Source organism: Neophocaena asiaeorientalis, unplaced genomic scaffold (assembly GCF_003031525.2).
Source record: "Neophocaena asiaeorientalis asiaeorientalis breed wild unplaced genomic scaffold, Neophocaena_asiaeorientalis_V1.1 scaffold255, whole genome shotgun sequence".
NCBI classification, from domain to species: domain Eukaryota; kingdom Metazoa; phylum Chordata; class Mammalia; order Artiodactyla; family Phocoenidae; genus Neophocaena; species Neophocaena asiaeorientalis.
The window spans coordinates 2,248,504-2,258,072 of record NW_020175398.1 but is presented as its reverse complement, the minus strand read 5'-3'; the positions used below and the strand labels follow the sequence as shown (position 1 = coordinate 2,258,072).

At 35.3% G+C, this 9,569-nt stretch overlaps 1 non-coding gene across 1 annotated transcript; it reads left to right on the top strand.

Annotated features, from left to right (window-relative positions):
- The first annotated feature begins 6,292 nt into the window (after positions 1-6,292).
- LOC112414116 (U6 spliceosomal RNA) lies at positions 6,293-6,399 on the top strand. The gene has a single exon (XR_003006080.1). It is a non-coding gene; the product is annotated as a U6 spliceosomal RNA (small nuclear RNA).
- The last annotated feature ends 3,170 nt before the right edge of the window (positions 6,400-9,569 follow it).

The following is a 9,569-nucleotide window of genomic DNA, read 5'->3' as shown; positions in this document are numbered from 1 at the left end:
CAGACTCTCAACCACTGCGCCACCAGGGAAGCCCAGAAAAATAGATTTTTTAAAAGATGTGCAAAATCTCTATAGAACATTAATTAGTGCTATTGATAAAAATTAAAGAAAATCAAAATAACTAAAAGGTTATGCCATTATAGATACCTAAAGAGTGAAAGTTGTAAAGATATAAGTCCTAAATCTATAAATTCAGTGCAATAGCAATAAAATTTATTCAGAATCTTGAGAAGTTTGATTCGGGGTGGGAGGGTAGAGGTGCAAATTGATAAGGTTATTTGAAACTTTATATGGAAACATGCAGGGAAAACAGCCAATACTAACTGACAATAAAGATGGAGACATCTACTGGATACCCAGGGTCATTTAAAGCTCCATGATATAGGACAGTATATTGGTGCAAGGATAGACAAATAGAGCAGTGGAACAAAATAGAAACTACAGAATCAAATGCAAACATAGTCATTTGATGAAGGATGATGATATCACTGCAGTGATATCCACTGCAGTGCAGTGCAGAAAAGATGATTTTCAGTAAACAGTATATCTCTTCCTCTACGCTTTCCCCAATAAGTCTTTTATGTTTCTCTTAAATCTTTTTTATTTTTCCAATGTTCTTGTCTAACATATAGTTATTTCAGGAACGGTGACTGCTAAAAAACAGACTTGAGAGGCTTGACTTTTACCTCTTCACAAAGTATTTTATATTATCCTCCTTCCTTAGTGTGTAACTATTCTGAAGATACTGGCTTTGTGCTTGCCTACTTATCAGATCCAAAAATCTGGTGCAAACAAAAACAACAAGTACAATTTCCTGAGTGTTGATTGCAAACCTAGATATATTGAGGGTGAAATTTCTAAATGTTTTATCACTCCCCATGAACAAATTAATTTCTGCTATGTTACCTGCTTACTTATGTTAATTATTGCCTAATAATCATACAGGTATTTAATGTTATGAATGTTGTTTTCAGTACATTTTTAGACCTCTCCCCCAGGTTAGGCTTTTTTAGAGCTTTCATTAATTTGTTTTCTAATTATTATGCAATATGAGATTTACTTTCTCCTTTTACCCCTTAGTTAAAAGGAGAACATGTGTAATGGGAGTTGTTACATATGTCTCTAGCTTTTAAAGTATCACGGTTTCTCTACTATTATTATAGTCTAGATTTAGTGAATTGAGTCCTCAGAAGTTTGTCTTTAATATTGTTCCATTTTAAACTATCATTGTTTTGCCTGTAATTTTTTCTCCCTTTTCTGTAAATATTCAACTGCTTCAGATTATTTTATGCTCTTTTCACTGCAGCTTGCTTAAAAGCTAAAATTAAACCTCCCCCAGCTCTTCCTTTTAATGAGTTCACTGATATTCTGAAAGGATGAGGTTTCTGATACGTTGCAGTATGGTCTGGTAGTATTGAGTCTGTCTTGTCACAGTTTTTATTTGAAGGAATTGAATTGTGAGTTCCTTTCTTTCTCTATGTAAATCTTCATTACTGGTCTTCCATTTTTCCTGTTGACTGTTTTCTCAGAGGCTTTCACTGAGAAACTGAAAAGGTAAGGGTTGTTGTAAGTGCATCAATTCCAACCTCATCTCCCAGACGTATATGGAGAACTAGTTAACTTCTGGGTTGTAAGAGATCCTGGGTCTCCTAGGGAGAAGAAAACATATAGGTGGAGTGCTACATAGAGTCTCTGATACTCTTACTGTCCACTTGTGAGACCAAGTTTGAGCTTAACCTCAGGTTGTGGCTGAGCAAATCCACGTTGTCACACATATAACCCGCCTTTGTTTTCTGTGTATTCTTGGGTGTTTTAGAAGGTTCCAGAAGTCAGATGATATTTTAAAGGTAATAGTGTCTTTATTTTACTTTATTCAACATAACATAGACTCTTTCTTCTGCTTTTATCTGTAGGAATTTTTACATTTTTATTTTGAAGAATATTATACTCTACATTTTTTAATATTGAAAATCCCTAGTTTAATCACAAAGGTCTTGAAGGCCTTTTGGAATACGTTTTCTGTGTGTGTGTGTGTGTGTGTGTGTGTGTGTGTGTGTGTGTGTGTGTGTCCTTTGCTAATATCATTTGCCTCCATATGTATCTTCATTTAGTTTTTTAATGTGCATACTAAAATATAGACCTTACTGCCCTACTAAAATCTAAATTTTTAAAGTTTTTTCACCTTGTGCCATCTTTTCAGAGAAAAAAGGAGAAGAGAAAAGGAAATATCTGCACGACATAGGTCTCATCATTTTTGTCATTTTATTATTTAAGCATAATGTTCTCTGGATATTTGTTAATTTTACTTTTCCACTATAGCTCAAAACTAATCTTGAACAAGCAAGACTGTACTCCTCAACTGTTTACCAACATGCCAAGGCAAATTCACTGTTAGTCTTCTCTTGCTAGTTCTAATCTGTACATTTAGGGGAAAACAATATAAGCCAGTATTATTGAGATCCAAACCCAATTGATATATTCCAGAAATATAACTTCATTGTAAGATCTTAGCATCTCATATTCATAAAAAATTCTGAGAAGGGTTCGCCAAAGAATAAGCTTGCTGAGATTCTAAATCATAAGCAAGGAATTGTCAAAACAAAGAAACTAAACTGAGAAGAAAAATTTAGGTATGAGGCCAGTAGATTAAAGACAAAGAGCCAGATATGAGAACTATTTACAAATAGAAGACAGGATTTAGAGATTGAGCAATTTCTGAAGTGACAACAAAGGCTTTCTATAGATTGCTTGTGACCTTAGAAATGGATAGAAAAGAAGCATTAAAGGAAAGTGAACCCCATATTTCCATAGCTCTTAAATGCTGAAACTGCAAAGCCATATTAAACTTCTTTGCAAAATATCACTCACCTGGGTCATGAATTCAGTGAAAAAATGTACAGAAAATAAACAGACATATTTTTTCACAACTAATCTGAAAAATAAAGCACCTTGGAGATTTCTGCCTGACACCTCATCGTCAAAGATAAATGCTTGTAAAAAAGAGGCCCAGAATCTCAAAGAAACATTACCTTTATTGCATCAGAAAATATCCACAGTTCCTTTCATCAGATGCTGATTCAGGAAAATCTAAATATTATTTACAGAATGTGTGATAATGAGTTGTAGTATCCAACCATCAAACACCTATTTCCACAAATAATTTATTATCAAGTCTTATTAATACTACCTCCTAAGTGCTTCTCATCATTCCTATTGATAACTGATCTTAGATGAAGGAGCAAAAGCAATACAGTAGAGAGTAGATACTCTCTTCAACAAATAGTGCTAGAACAACTGGGTATCCACATGAAAAAAAAATGAATCTAGACATGGACCTTAAGCCATTCACAAAAATTAGCTCAAAATGAATCACAGACCTAAGTATAAAATGCAAAACTATAAAACTCTTAGATGATGATATAGGAGAAAACCTAGATGACCTTGGGCATGATGATGCCAATTTAGATACACACCAAAGGTACAATCCATAAAAGAAACATTTGATAAGCTGGACATTATTATTATTAAACATTTCTGCTCTGTGAAAGATAATGCTAAAAGAATGAGGAGACAAGCCAAACCTTTGGAGAATATATTTGCAAGGGACACATCTGATAGAATATGGTTATCTAAACTACACAAAGAGCTCTTAAAACACACCAATAATGTAACAAACAACTCATTTTAAGAATGGGCCAAGGACCCTAACACATCTCACCAAATAAAATACACAGATAACAAATAAGCATATGAAAAGATGTTCTACTCTTATGCAATCATGGAAAAGCAAATTAAAATAATGAGTTACACACCAATTGAAATGGCCAAAATCTAGAACATTGATAACCCCCAGGGCTGACAAGGATGTAGAGCAACAGGAACCTTCATACATTGCTGATGGGAATGCAAAATGCTGCACCATTTTGGAAGACACTTCGGCATTTCTCACAAAACTAAACATACTCTTACATACAATTCAGCAGTCACACCTATTGATATTTACCCAAAGGAGTTCAAAACTTATACCCACCCAAAAACATGCTTATAGTTGTTTATAACAGCTTTATCCATAGTTCCTAAAATTTGGAAGTCATCATGTCCTTCAGTAGGGTAATAGATAAAGTGTGATACATCCAGACAATGTAATATTATTCAACACTACAAAGAAATGAGCTATCAAGCCATGAAAAAACATGAAGGAAACTTAAATGCCTATTACTAAGTGGAAAAAGCCAATCTGAAAAGGCTATTGGAAACCTAATACTGCTGTAAAAATAAAGTCTTGGGCTTCCCTGGTGGCACAGTGGTTGAGAGTCCGCCTGCCGATGCAGGGGACACGGGTTCGTGCCCCGGTCCGGGAAGATCCCACATGCCGCGGAGAGGCTAGGCCCGTGAGCCATGGCCACTAAGCATGTGCGTCCGGAGCCTGTGCTCCGCAATGGGAGAGGCCACAACAGTGAGAGGTCCACGTACCGCAAAAAAATAAAAAATGAAGTCTTAAAAACAAAAACTTTGCATCATGTGCAGAGCCCCAGAGTTATGAAAGGACACTCTGATGAGGAAGTATGAGAAATTGAATGTGGCTAAACAACCGTGATACGGGAGTAACTGCAGGGAATAATTTGAAGAAAGATTGGAGTCACATCATGAAAGATCGTAAATGCTGAACTAGGCAGTGTGTATATCCTACAGTTAATGGGAAGTTTTCAAAAAGGAAAGTGATGTGATGGCATTTGTTGTTTGAAGACAGCTCAGGTAACACTGTAGAAGACTCACTACATTGTGGGATGTTTCAAAGAGAAAAATGTCAATGAATGAAGCGTATTCATTCAATATAAGTCTTGGTAAGGCAAGATTCTGTAAAGTGTATTGATTTAGAAGGTTTTGGCCCTTGTCTCAGTTTATGAGAGGTGGTGTAGCATAAATGTATAGCCTGGTAAGCTTGAGACCTTTCTTGTTTTTTATCCAAGTAGAAGGGATACTGTTAGTGATTTCAAAAAGGCTTGCCAAAATTGTGAGAGATAGTAGATGTTAAGCTCCTAAACTAAAGTGAGTGACAAAAATAGATGCTTACTTGTTATAAGTCTTATGCTTATGGACAAACTTTCTAAAGATTAATTTCAAGAATGGCTTTAATTTTACATATAATCAACAAAATGCCATTGGCCTGTTTTGCTTAACAAATGCTGTAATTTTCTTTCTTATAAATACAATTTCAATGTTGTATCACTGGATTATTTCTGTTCCTCAAGTGCTATTTACTACAACATTATATATACTCTAGCAACAGTGGGTTGGAGGAGAACTTTAAACCACACTGACCAAAACCTGATTCTACTTATAATTCAAGATAGAAATTGGCCCTCCTTGGTTTGACATAACAGTCCTTATGTGCCACTACTTACCATGGCTGATGGCAGTAACTCACTTGATGCCCAATAACAATGAGCCACCATAAGATGTCACAATAAGCCAGGTGATGATAAGATTCTACACCATGATTATGGCTGCAGAATAGATGTGAACATTTATGGTGATGTATCAATGAGTGATCTCATCGAACAGGGAAGTTGAAGTGGCAAAAAGAAATCAATCCTCATGCTTTTGGAATGTTAGATTGTATGAAGTTTAATATTATGTAAATGAGAAGTTATCTTTCCCTTTATTCACTATTTTTGATCAAGTCCTGCTAGCACCTATTTGAACATATAACTCAGCATTTCTTAAAATTATCTTTAACAGATACACTTATGCATAATCATTATTGAGAAACATAGGATTTACTGAAGACCTAGGAGAGATATTAGGTCACACACTCTTAATAAAAACCAAAACTGTCTAAAAGTATCTACTTTTTTTTTTTTTTTTCTTTTTGCTGTACACAGGCCTCTCACTGTTGTGGCCTCTCCCTTTGCAGAGTGCAGGCTCTGGACGCACAGGCCCAGTGGCCATGGCTCACGGGCCCAGCCTCTCTGCAGAATGTGGGATTTTCCCGGACCGGGGCACGAACCCGTGTCCCCTGTATTGGCAGGTGGACTCTCAACCACTGTGCCACCAGGGAAGCCTGATATATTTCTTTAAATCCTTGAATATATTTGTAATAATTTCTTTACTTTTTTTTTTTAAATTCCATCTATGGGATGGCTCTTCTGAAGATGCTACTGAATGTCACAGATGTTTAATGGCATCTTTACACTCACACAATGTCACTATATCACACTCATCAGACAAGCATCCTTCTTTTTAAGTTTTAAAATAACAAAATAACAAATGCTGTCAAAGATGTGCAGCTTTGCTCCCTTTGGCAGCACATATACTAAAATTGGAATGATATAGAGAAGATTAGCATGGTCCTTGCACAAAGAAGACATGCAAATTCATGGAGCATTCCATATTTTTACTAGAGAAAGAAGAACAAACAAAATCCAAAGTTACCAGAAAGAAAGAAATCATAAAGATCAGTGCAGAAATAAATGAAACAGAAACAAAGAAAACAATAGCAAAGATCAATAAAACTAAAAGCTGGTTCTTTGAGAAGATAAACAAAATTGATAAACCATTAGCCAGACTAATCAAGAAAAAGAAAGAGAGGACTCAAACCAATAAAATTCAAAATGTAAAAGGAGAAGTTACAACACACACCACAGAAATACAAAGCATCCTGAGAGACTACTAAGCAACTCTATGCCAATAAAATGAACAACATGAAAGAAATTGACAAATTCTTAGAAAGTTATAACCTTCCAAGACTGAACAAGGAAGAAATAGGAAATATGAAAAGACCAATCACAATAATGAAATTGAAACTGTGATTAAAAATCTTCCAACAAACAAAAGTCCAGGACCAGATGGCTTCACGGGTGAATATATGAAACATTTAGAGAAAATTTAATACCCATCCTTCTAAAACTCTTCCAAAAAATTGCAGAGGAAGGGGCACTCCCAAACTTATTTTATGAGGCCATGATCACCTTGATACCAAAACCAGACAAAGATACTATAAAAAAAAGAAAATTACAGACCAATATCACTGATGAATATAGATGCAAAACTCCTCAACAAAATATTAGCCAACAGAATCCAACAACACATTAAAAGGATCATACACCATGATAAAGCGGGATTTATCCAAGGATACTTCAATATATGTAAATCAATCAACATGATATACCATATTAACAAATTGAAGGAGAAAAACCATATGATCATCTCAATAGATGCAGAAAAAGCTTTTGACAAAATTCAACACCCATTTATGATAAAAAAAATCTCTCCAGAAATTGGACATAGAGGGAGCCTACCTCAACATAATAAAGGCCACACATGACAAACCCACAGCAAACATCATTCTCAATGGTGAAAATCTGAAAGCATTTCCTCTATGATCAGGAAGAAGACAAGGATGTCCACTCTCACCACTATTATTCAACATAGTTTTGGAAGTCCTAGCCATGACAATCAGAGAAGAAAAAGAAATAAAAGGAATACAAATTGGAAAAGAAGAAGTAACACTGTCACTCTTTGCAGATGACATGATAATATACATAGAGAATCCTAAAGATGCTACCAGAAAACTACTAGAGCTAATCAATGAATTTGGTAAAGTTGCAGGATACAAAATTAATGCACAGAAATCTCTTGCATACCTACACACTAATGATGAAAAATCTGAAAGATAAATTAAGGAAACACTCCCATTTACCATTGCAGCAAAAAGAATAAAATACCTAGGAATAAACCTACCTAGGGAGAGAAAAGACCTGTATGCAGAAAACTATAAGACACTGATGAAAGAAATTAAAGATGATACCAATAGATGAAGAGATATACCATCTTCTTGGATTGGAAGAATCAATATTTTGAAAACGACTATACTCCCCAAAGCAATCTACAGATTCAGCGTAATCCCTATAAAAGTCCAAGTGCATTTTTTGCAGAAGAAGTAGAACAAAAAATCTTAAAATTTGTATGGGGACATCAACGACTCTGCATAGCCAAAGCAGTCTTGAGGGGAAAAAAAAACAGAGCAGGAGGAATCGGTCTCCCTGATTTCAGACTATACTACAAAGCTACAGTAATCAAGACAATAAGGTATTGACACAAAAACAGAAACAGAGATCAATGGAAAAAGATAGAAAGCCCAGAGATAAACCCATGCACCTATGGTCAACTAATCTATGACAAAGGAGGTAAGGATATACAATAGAGAAAAGACAGTCTCTTCAATAAGTGGTGTTGGGAAAACTGGACAGCTGCATGTAAAAGAATGAAATTAGAACACTCCCTAACACCATACACAAAAATAAACTCAAAATGGATTAGAGACCTCAATGTAAGACTGGACACTATAAAACTCTTAGAGGAAAACATAGGGAGAAAACTCTTTAGGATTAATCACAGCAAGATCTTTTTTGATCCACCTCCTATAGTAATGAAAATAAAAACAAAAATAAACAAATGGGACCTAATGAAACTTCAAAGCCTTTGCACAGCAAGGGAAACCATAACCAAGACGAAAAGACAACCTTCAGAATAGGAGAAAATATTTACAAATTAATCAACTGACAAAAGATTAATCTCCAAAATATATAAACAGCTCATGCAGCTCAATATTTAATAAACAAACAACCCAGTCCAAAAATGGGCAGAAGACCTAAATAGACATTTCTCCAAAGAAGACATACAGATGGCCAAGAAACACATGAAAAGCTGCTCAACATCACTAATTATTAGAGAAATGCAAATCAAAATTACGATGAGGAATCACCTCACTCCAGTTAGAATGGGTATCATCAGAATATCTACAAACAACAAATCCTGGAGAGGGTCTGCAGAAAAGGAACCCTCTTGCACTGTTGGTGTGAATGTAAATTGATAGAGCCACTATGGAGCACAGTATGGAGGTTCCTTAAAAAACTAAAAGTAGAATTACCGTATGATCCAGCAATCCCACTACTGGGCATATACCCAGAGAAAACCATAATTCAAAAAGACACATGCACCCCAATGTTCATTGTAGCACTATTTACAATAGCCAGGTCATAGAATCAACCTAAATGCCCATCAACAGATGAATGGATAAAGAAGATGTGGTACATATCTACAATGGAATATTACTCAGCCATAAAAAGGAATGAAATTGTGTCATTTGTAGAGACGTGGATGGATCTAGAGACTGTCATATAGAGTGAAGTAAGTCAGAAAAAAAAAGAAATATTGTATATTAACGCATATATGTGGAACCTAGAAAAATAGTACAGATGAACCAGTTTGCAGGGCAGAAATTGAGACACAAATGTAGAGAACAAATGTATGGACACCAAGCAGGGAAAGCAGCAGCAGGGTGGGCTTGGGGGTGTGCTTAATTGGGCGATTGGGATTGACATATATACAATGATGTGTTTAAAATCGATGACTAAGAAGGACCTGCTGTTTAAAATAAATTAATTAAATTAAATTTATTTAAAAAAAGTGTTCAGCAACACAACTCATATCCTCTAAGAGGAAATGTATATTTGTGAGCTCTGAAAATTGTTCAGTTTACAGCTCCCTAGCAGTAGCTCTTTCCC